The following is an 18115-nucleotide window of genomic DNA, read 5'->3' as shown; positions in this document are numbered from 1 at the left end:
AAACCATATCAAATGCCATACACAGACTTGAAATTTTACTCTGAGTGTTAAAGAGAATACTTTACATTTATCAAATGGAGGCAGTATGTGATCAGAGCCATGTTTTTTTAAGGTAGATTATACTGGCTAAAGTTGTAAAGGGAGCATTATGGTAGGTCAAGACTAAAGCTAGGAAGAAATATTAGGAGCCTATTTAATGTGTAAGTAAAAGCTAAAGATCGGCTCTAAAATAGTCTCTGTAAAAATGAAATGGGTTAGTTTATGACCTTGTAGATGCCAGTATTTTTTTCCTTCGAAATGACATATAACTGGTCAGTTTTTACTTATAGACATTACCCAAAGTAAAGTACTATTTTTTATTGTTATTTTTAACTTTAGCCTGGTTCAATTTAATACATGACAATTAACTTGCCATGTTTGGTTCTGAACAACTGGGCTGATTTTTATTATGATATTTTGAAATTGCACTTGCATATATTTTAATCAAGATATTTGTCATACAAGCATAATAATGCTTCTCTCCTATCATTTCACAGATGTAGAAATGAATGATAGGGTGAGTGTCTGAAAACTGGTTTAATAAAAAAAGTCTCATTGAAAATTATGGAGGACTTTTAAGTAGTCTTAATTAGTATTTTCATTTTTAATATTAACTTTTCCACTCTTCAGTACGTAAATTCTAGTCAATGTGCTGAAAGCCTAGTAAAAATCTGAAGGTCCTATCTGAAGTCAGGCCTACAGGATGTTGAGGACTGACTCTTCCTGTCTCAATGTTCAATGCTTCCCCTGTTGTAGAAGTATTCATTGCAATAATTCTATAAACACTTACCAAGCACTTATGAAGAAGCAGACTTGATTTCAAAGGTGACGTGGTCTCCAGAACCTTACAGTTCAAAAGAGCTGCCACCTATTAAGGGCTTACTCTGTGCCAACCTAATTGCTAAGCACTTTACATGGATCACTCATTTAAACCTCAAAACTACCCTAGAAAAGGGATTAGAATTGTTAAATAACTTGACAGAAATCACACATCTTAAAAGTGGTAGAATTGGATTCATGCCAAGGTCTCTGTGACTCAAAAGTGTGTGTCCTATCAATTACCCTCTACAGAAACCCATACAGGAAAGATAGTTCAGTAGAAAAGAGAGACACAAAGGTTATGGGCACAGGATGGATTTCATTAGAAAGCAATCCTTGAGCTGAACCTGACACTTAGAAAAGGAATAAATTTTCTCATGAATGGTAGAAATATCAGTCATTCCAGGAAGGAACAGAAGCATACCAGGGGTGGCATATCTTCTGGAAACTATGGAGCAACCCGGGTGCCTAGAGTGTGAAGAGTTGCATATCGGTTGTTGAACCTGGAAAGATGGAGGGCAGCCAGATGTTCCACATCCCGTTTTAAAGAGTTTTAGGACCTGAAGGGCAAAGCCTCTGCCCAGTGAAAAGTTATCATGTAGTGGGGGAGGTAAGAAACAAAGATTGGAAAATATTAAGCACTAACATATCTGCAACATATTAATAAGTTTAATTCAGAGTGCTTTACAGCGAGCATCTTAGTGCTTATAAGAACTCATCGAAAAGATTGACTATGGTCAGGTATAGTTAATAAGAGAGGTTTCCTAGAAGAGGTTTGTTTGGAGCTCAGGTTTGAGATGTAACTCTATCATGTTACTCTATCAGTTAGCCCATTGAAAAAATTCTCACTTAAGATATATATGTAAGCATATTAACAAAAACTAGTTAAATTCAGTTCTGTAAGAGACATAAAATATTTAAAACAGATCTTGATTTTAAGAAGTGAATAAAGAAGATAAGCTTACCACACACCAAAATATATGAAAATGTCAGCTGATACAGGTATTGATTTACATTACCATGTGCAAAATAAGTAGAAAGTGCGAATTGGTGGAAACAAATCAGTATTATACCCTGAAAAAAAAGACATACAGTAAGCACTAGTGATTTTCTCTTGAGGTATGTAGAGTTAGTGATATAAACACTTCCCATAGTTAATAGGGAAGAGTACTGTCTTCCAAGAAATTCTTATCTGAGATAAAGAGGAATCTGCCAGAACCTATGAGAAGCTCTATCTGCTTCCTTCTTTTGCTGATTCATGAGAAGATGAGCAATAGCTCAGGAAGGAACTTGAATTACATCTTTAGTTACTTTGAAATCTAAGGTTGAAGTCAAAAAGATTTGGGGCAGGGAAGTTGCATTGTACGGGTGGAGTTATCATCTCTTGATCTAATTGAAAAATGCATGTTGGAGACAAAGAAGTATTTGGAATTGAGTCAATGCAGATGGTGTAAAAAAAATGTGTTTTCTGGGATACACCCCATCATTTCAGAATGATGGATGGCTGAAGAGAAAAAGAGAACATCTCACAATGTAAAAAAAAGAGATCAAGAGATCTAAAGATCTAAAGCACAGGTTTTTCCCATATGCTGCTACCGATAGAAAGGCTGTTTGTTTCTTCTTGTTATCCTTATCATTTGAGATTATTTTTCCTTTGCATAAAAAAGGAAGAAGACATATTTTGTATCTGAGAATACTATAAGCACAGTGATGGGAGAGGTTGATTGATTATGGATTCATTTGTATTGTTTGAAATGAAGAGTCTAACTAATGCTATGAAATACATGAGGTATTAAACACAATTCCTGCACCTCGCTTCAGAAATTAGTTGGACAAATACAAGATGATGAAAAACTGGCTAAACTGCATTTGGGGTTTGAAAAAAACCAAGAGGTCTGGGTGGATAAGTTGGCTTTACAATTTCACTGTAAACTGAGTGATGTGGCAGCCAAAATTTCTAACGAATCCATACATTGCATTAGCAAAATTATAGTGACAGAGAAAGAAAAGCATTAATTCTCTGGCACTTCACTCTACCCAGACCACATCTGGAACTAGGTGTTAATTTCTGAACCCTGATGACTGTTAATTTGCATACACCCCCAGGAATATAATCAGTTGCTAAGGACTTTGGAAACCATGGGATATGAGGAGCAGTTGGAAAAAATTGTGCTTAATCTGGGAAAGAAGACATGCATACTAGCCACCTTAAAGTCTTTCAATGACATTGGCAAATAATTTCTATTTACATTGTATAGCTTTTGAATTTTGACTAATGCCAATTCAGGAAAAATGCAGGGAAGATGTTGGGTTGATATCAGGGAATTTTTTTTTTTTTTTTTTGAGATGGAGTTTCTCTCTTGTTGCCCAGGCTGGAGTGCAATGGCATGATCTCAGCTCACCGCAACCTCTGCCTCCTAGATTCAAGTGATTCTCCTGCCTCAACCTCCAGAGTAGCTGGGATGACAGGCATGCGCCACCATGGCCGGCTAATTTTGTATTTTTAGTAGAGACGGGGTTTCTCCATGTTGGTCACATTGTTCTCGAACTCCCGACCTCAGGTGTCCGCCCACCTCAGTCTCCCAAAGCGCTGGGATTACGGTCGTGAGCCACCATGCACGGCCAGGGAAATCTTTTTTACAGCTTGAGATCTCCATCAATAGATGGACACTTCATGAAATAACTGTAAGTCACAAAAGATATTCTAGATTAGTGTATCTGGATACTCATCATGAGTATATCTGACTCAACATATGTTTGAGTCAGTTTATAGTGGTTATGAAAGCTGATTATTAAATAATCAAGAATTTTATCAGTTGGTTTGGTTGCTTAAAATCACCAAGGTGTGGGTGAATATACACTAGAGAAATTGGCAAATACTCCAAATCAGGATTTTTTTTTTAATTGGGAGAGCCAATTTGCTAGCACACCACTGGATTTGATAGATGACAGGTACAATGGCAAGAGATTTCATTCTCCCAAATCTGAATGCCTGTGAATGTATACATCTGCAGCAGAATACAAACTGAATTTTTATTTTTAGTAGAGATGGGGTTTCACCGTGTTAGCCAGGATGGTCTCAGTCTCCTGACCTCGTGATCCACCTTCCTTGGCCTCCCAAAGTGCTAGGATTACAGGAGTGAGCCACGGCTCCCAGCCTAAACTGAATTTTTAAAAAGAGGGATATAATATGTGTAGTAAAGTCAGGAAAGTTTACGAAGGAGGTTGGAGGTAAAATGGCAAAAATAAAAAAAAAGAATAAATACCAGGGAGTGGATTATATACTATGACAATAGGGAAAAGAAACAAACAAACAAAACAAAACAAAATAAACTAAGGATAATTTTTTTTTTTTTTTTTTTTTTGAGACAGAGTCTCACTCTGTCACCCAGGCTGGAGTGAAATGGCTTGATCTCTGCTGACTGCAACCTTCTCCTCCCAGGTTCAAGCGATTCTCGCGCCTCAGCCTCCTCAGTAGCTGGGATTACAAGCGTGTGTCACCATGCCCAGCTAATTTTTTTTGTATTTTTAGTAGAGACAGGGTTTCACCATGTTGGTCAGGCTGTTCTCAAACTCCTGACCTCAAATGATCTGCCCACCTCGGCCTCTCAAAGTGCTAGAATTACAGGTGTGAGCCACTGTGCCTGGCCAAATTATTTTTAATTAAGGCACTTGTGAGATATTTTCATTGTTGAAAGAAAAGTATAGTATCTTAAGAATGTCTGTTCCTTTTCCCATTAGACATAGATATCCTAAGGAACAAATGAATGAATTTTATAACCAGAAATTGCTAAATGTATCAACTACAAATTTTGAGCCTAAGAAATTACACTGCTTTTCAAAAAGGCAAATACATTTTCAATGTGTCATTCACAGTTAGTTGTAAATGCTACGTGAGATTGTTGCTTTCTGTAACATGAATTTTTATTCTTCATTCTATACTTTAGGAATGGGATAATTATTTCCCCATTTAATCATACACATAAATTCACTTAATTTCAGAGGTATTTAAGATTCTTTTCATATGGGTGGCTCTTCTGATATCTACTTAATTAGCCCCCGGCTTGGATGTTTTTGCTGAAATTGCCACATTACATGTTCAAAAAAAGCATAGCTCTTGTAATTTTTCATGTTATAAATTAACCATCACACATTTCAAAGTCTAATAAGTTCTGAAATTAAAAAAAAATAAATCCAAAATGTCTTTAATTGTTATGTGAACTTTTAGTAAAGTTTTATAGATATTTCATCTCAAAGAGGGAAGGGAACCTTTTTCAATTTTATAAATGTCTTCCCTTCATTTCAATGTCATTAAAAAAGAAATAAAAACACAAATTTTGTTCCATATTTATCTCTTCTTTCTTTGAGTGTATATAACACCATGTGTGTGCTCCTGGTATGGTAATAACCACATTATGGCTGTTTTTATATTAAATAAAATTCTACTATTCATTACATCAAGATTAAGAACAAAATCTGTGTCTCATTCATTTTCATGTGCACCCAAAGGCTCAAAGGTGCATAAAAACTCCACAATTTCATGCACAAAGTACATATTAATGTTTTTGAATGAAGGAATTAGTTTACTCATTTTCCTGTTAAATAACATAAGCAACATGCCGCTTTCAGTGGATATATCCATAAATGACAAAAGCCAAACTCTATTATTCCCATAGTCCCTTTGAGGTGTTACTTTTCTACAGTCTTCACTCAAAGTATTGATGTAAAACTTCTAGATTCATGTTAAGTCATAATTTTTTTATAGGATGAAGTTTTGAAGGATCAAATATTTAATAAAATCTAAAATAAATATATTTTCAACCATTGTGGAAGACGGTGTGGCAATTCCTCAAGGATCTAGAACAGGAAATACCATTTGACCCAGCAATCCATTACTAAGTATATACCCAAAGGATTGTAAATCATTCTACTATGAAGACACATGCACATGTATGTTTATTGTGGCACTGTTCACAATAGCAAAGACTTGGAACCAACCCAAATGCCCATCGATGATAGACTGGATAAAGAAAATGTGGCACATATACACCAAGGAATACTATGCAGCCATAAAAAAGGATGAGTTCATGTCCTTTGCAGTGACATGGAATAAGCTAGAAACCATCATTCTCAGCACACTAACAGAAGAACAGAAAACCAAACACTGCATATTCTCACTCATAAGTGGGAGTTGAACAATGAGAACACATGGACACAGGGAGAGGAACATCACACCTCGGGGCCTGTCTGGGAGTGAGGGGATAAGGGAGGGATAGCATTGGGAGAAATACCTAATATAGATAACAGGTTGATGGGTGCAGCAAACCACCATGGCACGTGTATACCTATGTAACAAACCTGCACATTCTGCATATGTGTCCCAGAACCTAAAGTATAATAAAAAAATTTAAAAATCTAAAATAAATATATTTACAATTATTCTACCAAAAGTAACTTTCTATGCAAATAATATACACATATACATTATATGTGTAGCTGAGTGTATGTGTATATATAATTATATACACATATATGCACATTTATATATATACATACATCTATTTTAAAATATATTTTATATAGATATATATAGAGAGATATATACATGGATATCTTCAACAAATATTTAAGCAGTGAATAAATGCTTGTCCTAACAAATGTTCATTTTTTTGCTCAACAAATTCATTTTTGTATTTTATATGCAAATACAAAATACACACACATAAATGAGAAATCTCTGCCCTAGCAGGGCTTATGTTATAGTAGAGGAGATAGTCATTGAAAAATAAATATACTTTAATATTTCATGTAAGAAAGTAGTATTCACTATAAAAGAAAAGAATAATAAAGGGGCAAAGTAAAAACAAGGATACCAGTTTTATAACTATTTCAGATGTTAATTTGGACCAAGGAGAAAAGTCAGAATCCATATATATTTTTGGTGGTTGAGTCAGCAGGACTTCCTGGACGTGAAATATGAGAAAATGAGTGGGGTCATAGATGATGTTAAGGTTTTGGCCCAGAACAACTATGTAAATTGATAGTGTTACTAACAATTGAGATGTGGAGAGCTGTGCACGTAGCAAGTCTCAGAAGGAAGTGAATCAAGAGCATAAATTAGGAGTTCAAAATAGGTATGATCAAACATAAGCCCCTTTAGGCAAGTGAAATGATTCATAGATTTGAAACCGTGGAATGAATGTGAGTAAGAGCTAACAGACTTTGTTCTAGTGGAATTGAAAATTACTGGTGTTCTTCTTTGTTACCACAAAATAGTAATTTCATATATTATGTTAATTTACATGATATTTGACAATTAATCTCTATGTATTTTACTAAACAATTACACACATGCAGTTAAGAAGTTATCCTTTTTATTGTATAAAATTCTGAGCAAAAACATTCCTCAAGAATTGACAAATAATTTTGTGCTATTGGAAGATTCAGTGTGCCTAACATTTATGTTCTTTCCAACTTCTGTTGGTTTACCAGATTTGTGTAGGCTATGAATCCTCCCCACTGGATAATAAAATGTAATTTATTTTTATTTTTATTGAGTAGAATTTATTATTTTATTCACCCAAATTGGAATTAAACTGACATTTACATTGCCAATATAAAATGACTTGTGCAGGCCAGGTGTGATGGCTCACATCTGTAATCCCAGCACTTTGTGAGGCCAAGGCGGGAGGATTGCTTCAGCCCAGGATTTCAAGACCAGGCCTAGCATTATAGCAAAACTCTATCTCTAAAAAAAAAAAAAAAAAAAAATTAAAAATTAGCCAGGCATGGTATCATGTGCCTGTAGTCCGAGCTACTCAGAAGACTGAGGTGGGAGGATTGCTTGAGCCTGGGAGGTCGAGGCTGCAGTGAGCCAAGTTCACACCATTGCCCTTCAGCCTGGGAAACAGAGTGAGACACTGTCTCAAAAAAACAAATAAATGAATAACTTGTGCAAACCAATTCCATACCTAGTATAAAGAATCTTCTTAAACTACTAAAGGGATCAAATGTTTCCCACAGACACTGCAGTACACAACTATATACAGGTGAAAAACTGTATCTCATTTTAAGCATGGCAAGGGTACAAAAATAAACACCCCATGACTCCAACCCCCAACAATTAACAGTAGAGGTGATTAGGCAGTCTAGAGGAAACCCAAGGAAGACTGTACTAAGAGCTTAATCGGAAAAATAACTTTTCTTGGGGGTGAGAGGAAGTGACTAATTCTGACAAAGTGATTGCATAGCAGAGGGTAGCCCAGATAAGGTTGGGATTAGTCGTGATAATAACTTTACTTTATTAAAATTATATTTAGAATTAAATTTCTTCTGGGCATTCATTCTTGTTTGACTTTCTATATTACTTATAGAACCAATTTATTGAACTAGTTAGACTAGGTTAGGCACAGGCAGAATGCAGCTGTATTTTTTTCACCTCTACTTTTTGAATTTTATCTGAAGATGTTTTTTCTTTTTCCTAATGAAGTTGGATAGATTCCATAGCTTTTAGAAAATTTTCAAATAGCAAAAAAATCCAGGTCATTCTCTATAAAAATACACACCATTATCTAATATAAAACTTCTCTCTTACTTCAGTTTACATCTGTCACATGCTATACTGGGGGAAAAAATGCAGGGTTGACAACAATTTTTCACTTGATATGCGTTTTATCTAATTCTCTGACAGTTCTTACCTCACATTTTGCTCTGTATTTACATTTTTTACCTCATATTTCTGATCTCTGTAGTGTCAGGTACAGGAGAGCAAAGAAGTGGTACAGGGGCAAAAAGGCCAGATGTGATGGGTTCAGTTGTAACTTAGTATCAGGTCTTCATGTTGGATGCTGGCTTTTTTTCTTGCAGCATGCTTTGTGGTTTAACTGGTAAAAGGCAATGCTTATTATGGAGATGAAGCTTATATGAAGGGCTCGGAAGAGCTGGTAGAGTCAATTCCCAACGCTGTGTTCAGTGGCTTTACCATGGTAGCTTGAAACCATATGTTGGAAATATTTATATCATGGAAATTAGAAAATGATACAAATTAGGGCTTTAAATATTTTTTGGAGGAATGGGTTAGATATCAATGTCTAATCACATTTTCTTGGGCATTTCTTATAGGAATAAGGATAAGTTATAGGTTAATGCCGAAGGGGCAGTTTTTTAACTATTCCATTATAAGTGTTTTTCACATTGTTTAGATCAATGCTGTCCAACAGAACTTTCTACAATGAAGGAAATATTCTATATTACACTGTTCAATATGAGAAACATTAGTCAAACATGACTATTGTGCACTTCAGATGTGACTAGTACAATTGGAGGACTTAATTTTTAATTTTACTTCATTTTAATGCTTTTACATTTGAACTTAAATGGATGCATGTGACCAGTGGCTACAGTATTACACGGTGCAGTTCTAGAGGACCTCTAAGTCTTCTTTAGGTGGCCTCTCAACCTTCTTTATCATGGTAGGAACTTGACACCTATTGTTTTGTCTAGCCTCTTGGGGCCTTGGCTGAAACTGAGAAAACAGAAAGTCACACTTAACTATATAGTTGGAAAGGAAAACTCAATGACATATATCAACTATGAAATTTATTAATCAGAAATTACTTTTATTCAGTTAGAATAAATTAGGTTTAAGAGTGTTGCAAATTGAAATTCATATATAAAGAATCATCTTAATATGATTATAAGAATAAAAAGAAAATGCATTGAGTGAATTTTGTATGGGCAGTCAACATAGTGACAAAAAGTATAAGCCATGTCCTGCTCTCAAAGAACCTTAGATTCAGTATCTAAATTGAAACAACATAAAAGTTCTTATCTATGAAAATTCTACTCTACTATTGTAAATGTACATATTCTTTTGTGAGAGCATGGTAATTATACCTATGAAACTTGATATGAATTCCCATTTGGCAGCGGAGCATTATGAAAAGGATGAATTTGGGAGTTACGTAGGCTTTGGTTTGAATCTCAGTTTCTACCTACTGGCTGTGTAATCACAGGCAAGTCATTAAACTCCCTGAATTTTGGTTTCCTCATCTGAAAAATGGACCCAATAAAAAGAACCTTTTAGAGTTGCGTTAAATATATGATGCAATGCTATATATAATGCCCGGAACATAATTAGCATTAAAGAGGTTTTAGAACACTTTATGAACTCTACACAGTTTTTTTTTTGGCTATAACTTTTCAAAAATTGTTTTTATTTTCTCACCTATTCTGTGAAATAAATATCAAAAATTTTGGCCTTTAAATACTATCAGCTTACAGAAATCAAAGTAATTAAAATGAACAAAAAGCACAACTATAAGAAAGAATTTACATTCATCCATTTTTGTAGGGTAGACTCATCCTTTACCATGAGGGAACTCTTACAGTTGCATTTTGGCTTGTTTTTTATTGCTAGCCTTTTTGTCACCCAATATCATCTTCTCAATGATATAGAAAAAGAGATTTTGTTAAAAACCATTTTATCACTTTAAACAAGTCTACAATCTGAACTGTCCTCCATTAGTTATTATAACTAATAATCACTCTTTAGCTTTTCATCAAAATTTGCTCAACTAACTTTCTCCCTTGTACCCTATAACCCTTCAAATACATCTTGTGATTTAGCCAGGATTCTAAAGTTCAGTGATAGAAGGTCAACTCAACTCACTTAAGCTAAATTTATTGTCTCATACAAACAAATCACTGGAAAGACATCAGTAAGCTGGCATTATACAAGGTTGAATTGTGGCTTTCAAAATGCTATTGAAACTCTACTCTCATTGTTTTTTTTCCCTTTTCCCACTTTGCCTCACATAGTGAAAGACATGGTGCTTAGCAGCTCTGGGCTCTTATTCTAACAGTTTCATGACTTTAGAAAAAAGGACCTTCTCTGTCACATGTCCAGTTTTATAAATATCAGGGTAAAGATCTGATTTGTCTTCCCTGTATTATGTGCCTATCATCACTGTAGCCAGGAGAGTAAGATATTAGAATTGGCCCAGCTTGGGTCATTTGGAGTCAGGGTGGAAAGAAGAATGGTGTCTTTACTAGATGAAAGGAAAAGAGAAGAGAATGAAGTACCTGGTAAACTGTATTATAAACACTGTAGACAACCTATGAAATAAACCCTTTCCACCTTAATAAAGCTAGTTTTCCTAGGCTTAATAGCATGTGATCATTTAATCAACTCTAAATGTTCTTCTCTACTTTTATCAAGCAATTCAGATTCATCATTTTGAAAACCAAGCACAACACTGGCTTTCAAAAGTTTTTCTTTAATCATTCCTTTATTTGTGTTTATTCTGCACCAACTCTAACTATATTGAACTCTATTGAAGAAGGTGGAAATTGGTGTTAGTAGATCTGGATCAGAATCTCACCATGTCATTAATTACTTTTGTGATATTTGGCAAATTCCATGCATATCTTTAAATATAATTTGAAGACAATCGGGATTACAGTTTAAAATGTAAGCAATGATAACATTATTTTAGAAAAGCCATCATCCCCTTCAATTTCATTTCCTGGTACTTTGCATGTGTCTTTTTTTCCCTCTTCTTATCTTTTTGTTAAGTTTTTCAGACCAGCTCTTTATCTCTGGTCTTCTAATATGACATAACGAAGTGCCATGATTTGTGTGTGTGTGTGTGTGTGTGTGTGTTGTTGTTGTTGTTGTTGTTTGAATTCATTGTGCTTTCTATGGAGTCTTTTAATTGAGAAACTAATATTTCACAGTTCTGGGAAATTTTTTTTACTACCTACTTGATAATTAATGTATCTTTCCTTCTTCATGCCTGACCCTTCAATTTCTCTGTTTTCTTATTCTGGATTTCCTAGCATTCACATATTGAACTCTCATGATTGTCCTTAAACGTTTCTTATCTCTTAATATCCATGAATTTTCCTTTTACTGTTACTTTCTGGGAAACTTCTCAAACTTTTTTTTCTACTGCATATATACATGTATATATAAAAGTATATTGCATATAAATATCCAAAAATATATGTATTTAATTTTGCTACCAGATTCTTGATTTTCTAAGAACATATTCTTGTTCTCTAAATAATCTTTATTTTTTTAAAAAGCAGAATTGCATTCTTTTATTTCTCTAAATATAGTAATATATTTGTGATGTTTTCCTCTCTTATTACTTTGCCTCTTTTTTTCTACTTTTTTTTTCGTTGTCATTTTGCCCCTTACATTAGCACTTTTGTTCAACTGCCAGTGGGTTGGTCATTCATATTTAACTCTCAAACAAGAAACTGAAAGTTCAGTGTGTAGAACAGGGCATTTCACCCAGTGAGTTTCACTATCCAGTGACTATTGGTCAAGCTGTCTTTGTAGCAGTTTGGGACGCCAAATTTCAGGATCTATGGCTATTTTTCTCTTGTGGTTCTCAGCGTATCAAGAGAATAATGATCCCATTTCTGCTTTTCATGTGAACCTAGCTGTCAGTGTTTCTGAGTTCAAAGGAGATGGCAACGACAGTTTTCAATAAGATGATTTTCACTTAATCCCTGTTTCCCGTTCTTGCTATATCTCCTTAAATCTGCTCTGCCCTGCTTTCACTATTTTTGTTGTTCCAGATTCTGAGACTGCTCTAGGATTAATTTTAGACTGTGCTGCTTCTGTTATTGTGAAAGTGAGCTTTCTGTTTCCTGCCACGGCCATGTAAAAACGTTCATCTTTCTGTATGGAAAAGGAAAAGAATCTGCAGAACATAACTGCTTCTAAGACACACTCTCAGGCCTTCTCTATTCATCCCACCCCTGTCCTTATCTTCAGAGGTTCCTCATGTTTATAGTTTCTGACACTTTCTGATGTTTTGCGGCTTCAGTCTTCTCACTTCATGTTAATTTGCTCATCTAAACAGCCTTCAGTTTTCTCTTCTCTATTAAGTTATTAAGTCAGTTAATGGGTCGCTCAGGGACCAGCTGGAAAAAACATGAACCACACAAGTTATACCAAGCAAAGAAAATTAGACTCAAATAATTGATTACAAAGTTGGATATAATTACCACCCCCTCTAGGGCTTAAGGAACAAAAGAGAAGTGATGGGGTTTTCAGAGCCTAGAGGAACAGAGGAGAGTCCTCACAGAACTGGGGTTCACAATGTAAGCGTAGTTGCTGCTGGTACCTCTGCAGGGACATGAGGCAGCTAGCTCTGAGAGTCCTGAAAGAAGCTAACATTTCAAACCAAAAGGCCAGGTGGGGTAGGGGAACTGTCGAAGAAAACAAGAGCTGATCAGTAGCTAAATAGATAAAAACAGATTTTATTTGGGACCACTGCAACAGGGAAAATAATCTCAAAGTAGAACTGGGCTCAATTCTGAATATAACAAGCAAGGTAAAGTGGAAATTTACAGATAGAAATGGGGCGAGGAGCAGTGGATAGAACATCACTAAGAAGAAACAGCAGGGGTAAAAGGAGATTCTGGCTGTTTGGACCTGACATGGCTCTTGAAGAAGGCAAGCCAGGGTGATCTGACATCGCCTGTGGGATGGTAGGGGGTGGGGAAATTTGTCAGATATTATGTTGAGGATGATCAGTCATTGAAGGTGAGGGATTCTCGCTAAACCAGCTTAGCAGGATTCTTGCTAAAATTGAATGATACAGGACAGACACAGAAGTCCAAAAGTTGTGGCCTAGTTGGCAAGAAGCTTCAGAGGAGCCAGATTAAAGTTTGGTCAGGGTAAGAATCTTTATCAGAACACAAAGAAACTCTTGTTGTCTGATCTCCCTTTAGTCCCCCCTATTGAGAGACTCTGACAAGAAGCCAGCCAGCAAGGATTTCTGAGAAATGGAGTTCAGAGACCCCCATGTCCAACATCACAAAGAAGGATGGATTTGAGCTAAGAGCATAGATGAATGATCTATACAGTAACCATACCTTCGCTCACTTTCCATCTTCCAAAATTAGGTTGCCAACCTTCCTGTGGGGTTATCTACCATTTATTTGGACTCTTTCTGTGGATTTATTCTTGTTTTATTCCTCTAATTTTAGTTGAGTTAGAGAAGGAAAAAGAGATATATACCATACTATCAAATGGCCATGCTGATTCTCTAAACCTCAATTTCCTTGCTTAAAAATGAGAATAATCAAATCTACCTGCTAGACTTTTTGTGAAGATGAAAATGCATATCAAAACACTTAGTATTGTCTCTAAAGCTGCATAAGACTGATCTGTAAAAAACATGTTACAGTGCCAGACATTGGGAAATTTAGTAGCTGCTATTAGTCCTAGTTGTGGCTAATAATACTTTTTTTCTGGTGGCAAATAATGCAAAAATAATAATTATTATTGTTATTATTAACACACTTAAATAGTTTCCACCAGTGTCAGGACTGCTTTAAGAGTTTTATACACATTACAAATTTTAAGTCAGTTAAATCACAGCTATCAGAACATATTGTACTGTTATTACACCCACTTTATGGATAAGAAAACTGAGGCACAAAGAGGCTAAGTAAATTGCTCAGGGTCAGTCATCTGGTATGTAGCAGAACCAGGCTTTGAGCCCTAGCAGTCTGACTCCAGTGTCCGTGTGTGATCTTAACCACTGTGTCACAGGTAAACTTTGCTAATCTGCAACATGGTGACAACAATCACAGTTACCACAGAGTTTCTATAAGAATTACGTGAAAAAAAAATATTGAAAACAAATCAAACAACTGAGTACTGATGATACTCAATAAATGTTAAATATTATTTAACACTAATTTTTTAATGTCTTTTTTTTGGAGTCCTCTAAATATGCCTATATTAATAGCTTGTTTTAAATCTCCAAAAAAGTTGCTTTAATAATCATTGCTATTTTGCACCCACCCCATGCTTAGCACCACCACTCCCAGCCCCCCGGCCCACCATATATTACACTCATAAAATCTGTGATGGTTCATTTAGTGTCAGCTTGACTGGGCCATGAGGTACCCACATATGGTCAAACACTATGCTGGCTGTTTCTGTGAGGGTGTTTGTAAATGGGATTAACTTCAGGCTGGAGTGCAGTGGTGTGATCTCTGCTCACTGCAGCCTCAGCCGCCTGGATTCAAGCGATTCTCGTGCCTCAGCATCCCTAGTATAGCTGGGACTATAGGCACACGCGACCATGCCTGGCCTAATTTTTTGTATTTTTAGTAGAGACGGGATTTCACCGTGGTGGCCAGGCTGACCTCAAGTGATTTGCCCGCCTCGGCCTCTCAAAAATGCTGGGATTACAGGCGTGAGCGTCCGCGTCTGGCGGAGATTAACATTTAAATCAGCAGGTTGAGGAAAGCAGAGTACCCTCCCCAAAGTAGGTGCATCTCGTCCAAAAAGGGATGAGCTTCCCCTGAATAGGAGAGGATTCCTTCTGCCTCTCTGCTTTCAAATTGAGATATTGGTTTTACCTTATCTCTGGATTCAAAACTACAACATTGGCTCTTCCTGGGTCTTAAGTCTGCCAGACTTCAGGTTAGGACCACACCATCGCCTCTCCTCAGTCTCCAGCCCACCAACTTACCCTGCAGATCTTGCAACTTGTCAGCCTCCAAAATTATGTGAGCCTTTTTTTTTCCATTTTTAATTATTTTGTGGTCACCTCAGCTTCAGAGAGCCAATTTATTATAATAAATCTCTCTCTTTCACACACATACATACACACACACAAATACACAAAATACATATATAGTATACAAAATGTGCATATATAAAGTATATATGTATATGTGTATATATTAATACATATCTTCTGTTGTTTATATTTCTCTGAAGTACCCTAATACAGAATCCAACATAGTTCTAGCACAATTTTATTTAAATCAATATTCAGCCTTTGCATTATTATGACTTTTATAATATATTCAGCCAGGTAACTACTGTTACCTGGTAAAAGCCAAGAAGCCAGGATAGAACTGGATAGAAGGAGGGATTATCATTCTCCTTCCCCTGTTTTTAAACTTCTAAGATTCTGCTTCTAAAATACCACATAGTTCTTAAGTAAAACATGAGATGAGAAGCAAGAGAGACTATAAAAATACTCTCCTCATTCTCTTCAACATATCATAGAGCCATGCATTCATTCCATGAGTAATTATTGAATAATAGAATGGAATAACAGAATAATTATTCTACCTCATACACTGTGCTATGTGTTGTGAGAGATACAAAGATACCCTTTAAAAGCTGAGCCTAATACCCAGTCAGGAAATGACATTGTATGAATGCCAGTTGAATCAAGAAGTACCCTTTCCTAGATCCTGAATTTAGCTCAGAGCCTATGTCAGTAGGGACATATATGTATGTATATATATATATATATATATATATATATATATATAGAGAGAGAGAGAGAGAGAGAGAGAGAGAGAGAGAGAGTGTGTGTGTGTGTGTGTGTGATTCCCTTTAAACAATACACAGCTAAAAGCCATGGATATTTTTAAATTAGCAATTATCTGAAAAGTTCATAGATTATTCTTACAGTTTAATGACAACCTGTCAAACTAGTTTTTAAATGTCAGTTGCTTTAAGAAATTGAGGGTCATGGACATTATTATGCTAATCATCTTCATTTGTAAGGATTTTTATTTGTAACTTTGTTAGAGTTTGAGGGAAAAGAACAATGCTAAGAAAATGTCAAAATAATGAAAAAACAAATCCTTGAATATAGAAAATTATAGTTATTTCAAATATATTGGTAAAATTTATATCATAGTGAATTATATAAGTCCTAAGTAATCAAGAGTAGCTCCTGAAGTGATAATAAATACACGGAGCACTAATTTGTAAAGGAAGTCTTTTATGCTGTCTCTCATAGCAGTTATCCTAATTCACTCATTTTCTGGAATAACTGTTTTTGTGGGCTTTATCTCCAAAGGCCCTTCTATGAGAGGAGAGCCAGAAAAGGTCTTTAGGTTTGCCTGAGTCACAGTAACTTCCAGAGAGCAGTTACAATGGGGTAGTGGGAATAGGTGAGGAAAGAACTTGATAACAGTTGCCAACAGCTGGCATAGACTTTGTCTTAGGAAGTTAAATATGGAGTAAAGAAAAGGCAAGGAAATGGAATATTCCTAGGATACTATCACACTAATTAAAGTTACATTTATTAATTTCAAAAAGGAAAGCTGGTTGTTTGGAAAGCAGCTGAAATGGGAAAAATTAAAGATACTTGGAAAGAAAGAATTACAGGGCAAGTGGGAAGTAATCAAGTCAGAGAATAGGTGAGAAACTCAGTTGAGTTGGGACTAGAATGAAAGAACTGAGGCATAAAGATAGGATAATGTGAGAACAGACAGAGACAGCTGTGTACAGAAGTGGAAGTCGTTGTGGACCCTGGAGCCAAACAGCCTGGTTCTGAAGCTGGGTTCCATCAGTTATTAACTACATTGCCACAGGAAAACAGTTTTCACTTCTCTGTGCATTCATTTCCTCACATGTTAAACAGAAATATTAACACCTTCATCATAGGATCTTGTAAAAATTAAATGTGTTGATACATATAAAATACTTAGAATAGTGCCTGGCACATGGTGAACACTAAATGTCAGCTATTTTTTATTTATAATTTTAAAAAGTTATCTGCTGCACTAGCAGGGTAGAAGGAGGGAAGCTAGAACTTTTAAATCAAGAAGAGGGTCTGCAGTAAACTGCTCTGCAGTGTTGTCTGCACACATTAATGCTACTAAAAATAGCACTTAGTAGCCAGTGCAGTGCTTTGCTATTTCAATGCTTTATGTGTACTCATTAAATCCTCACAATAAACCTGTGAAGTAGGTACTATTATTATCCCCATTTGCAGATGAAGAAACATAGAGATTAAACAACAAAACAGGCAAAAGGAATCAAATGAGATATAGAAAATTGTTCCAGACTGCACTAAAATATAATAAACTCTATAGCCTGTATAATTTATTCCAAATGGTATTCATACATTAGGAATCTCAGGTTGCTGTGAGCAAATTAGAGCATTAGCCACATGCTACAGAGGTGATCTATATATTAATGTTTGCATAATCGATATAAGTTCATGATGAGACAGGAAAAGAAACACACAATATCAACAGAGGAGAAAGGAAAGCTCGGCTGAGTACAGGCTTGATTGTGTATGCAGAAGGGAGCCATTTACTGAATGCAGTGTGAAAGTATGCTCAGTGGTGAACACGATGAGTCTACTTGCTTCATTATAGCCCTTTGTGTCCATGCTGCACTCTTCTGATGGGGTACACATTATGCAACAGCAAAATTATCAAATGCATTTGCTCTCTCCTAGGGGAA

The sequence above is a fragment of the Symphalangus syndactylus genome, chromosome 13, assembly GCF_028878055.3.
Source record: "Symphalangus syndactylus isolate Jambi chromosome 13, NHGRI_mSymSyn1-v2.1_pri, whole genome shotgun sequence".
Taxonomy (NCBI): Eukaryota; Metazoa; Chordata; class Mammalia; order Primates; family Hylobatidae; genus Symphalangus; species Symphalangus syndactylus.
This window is presented reverse-complemented; position numbering follows the sequence as displayed.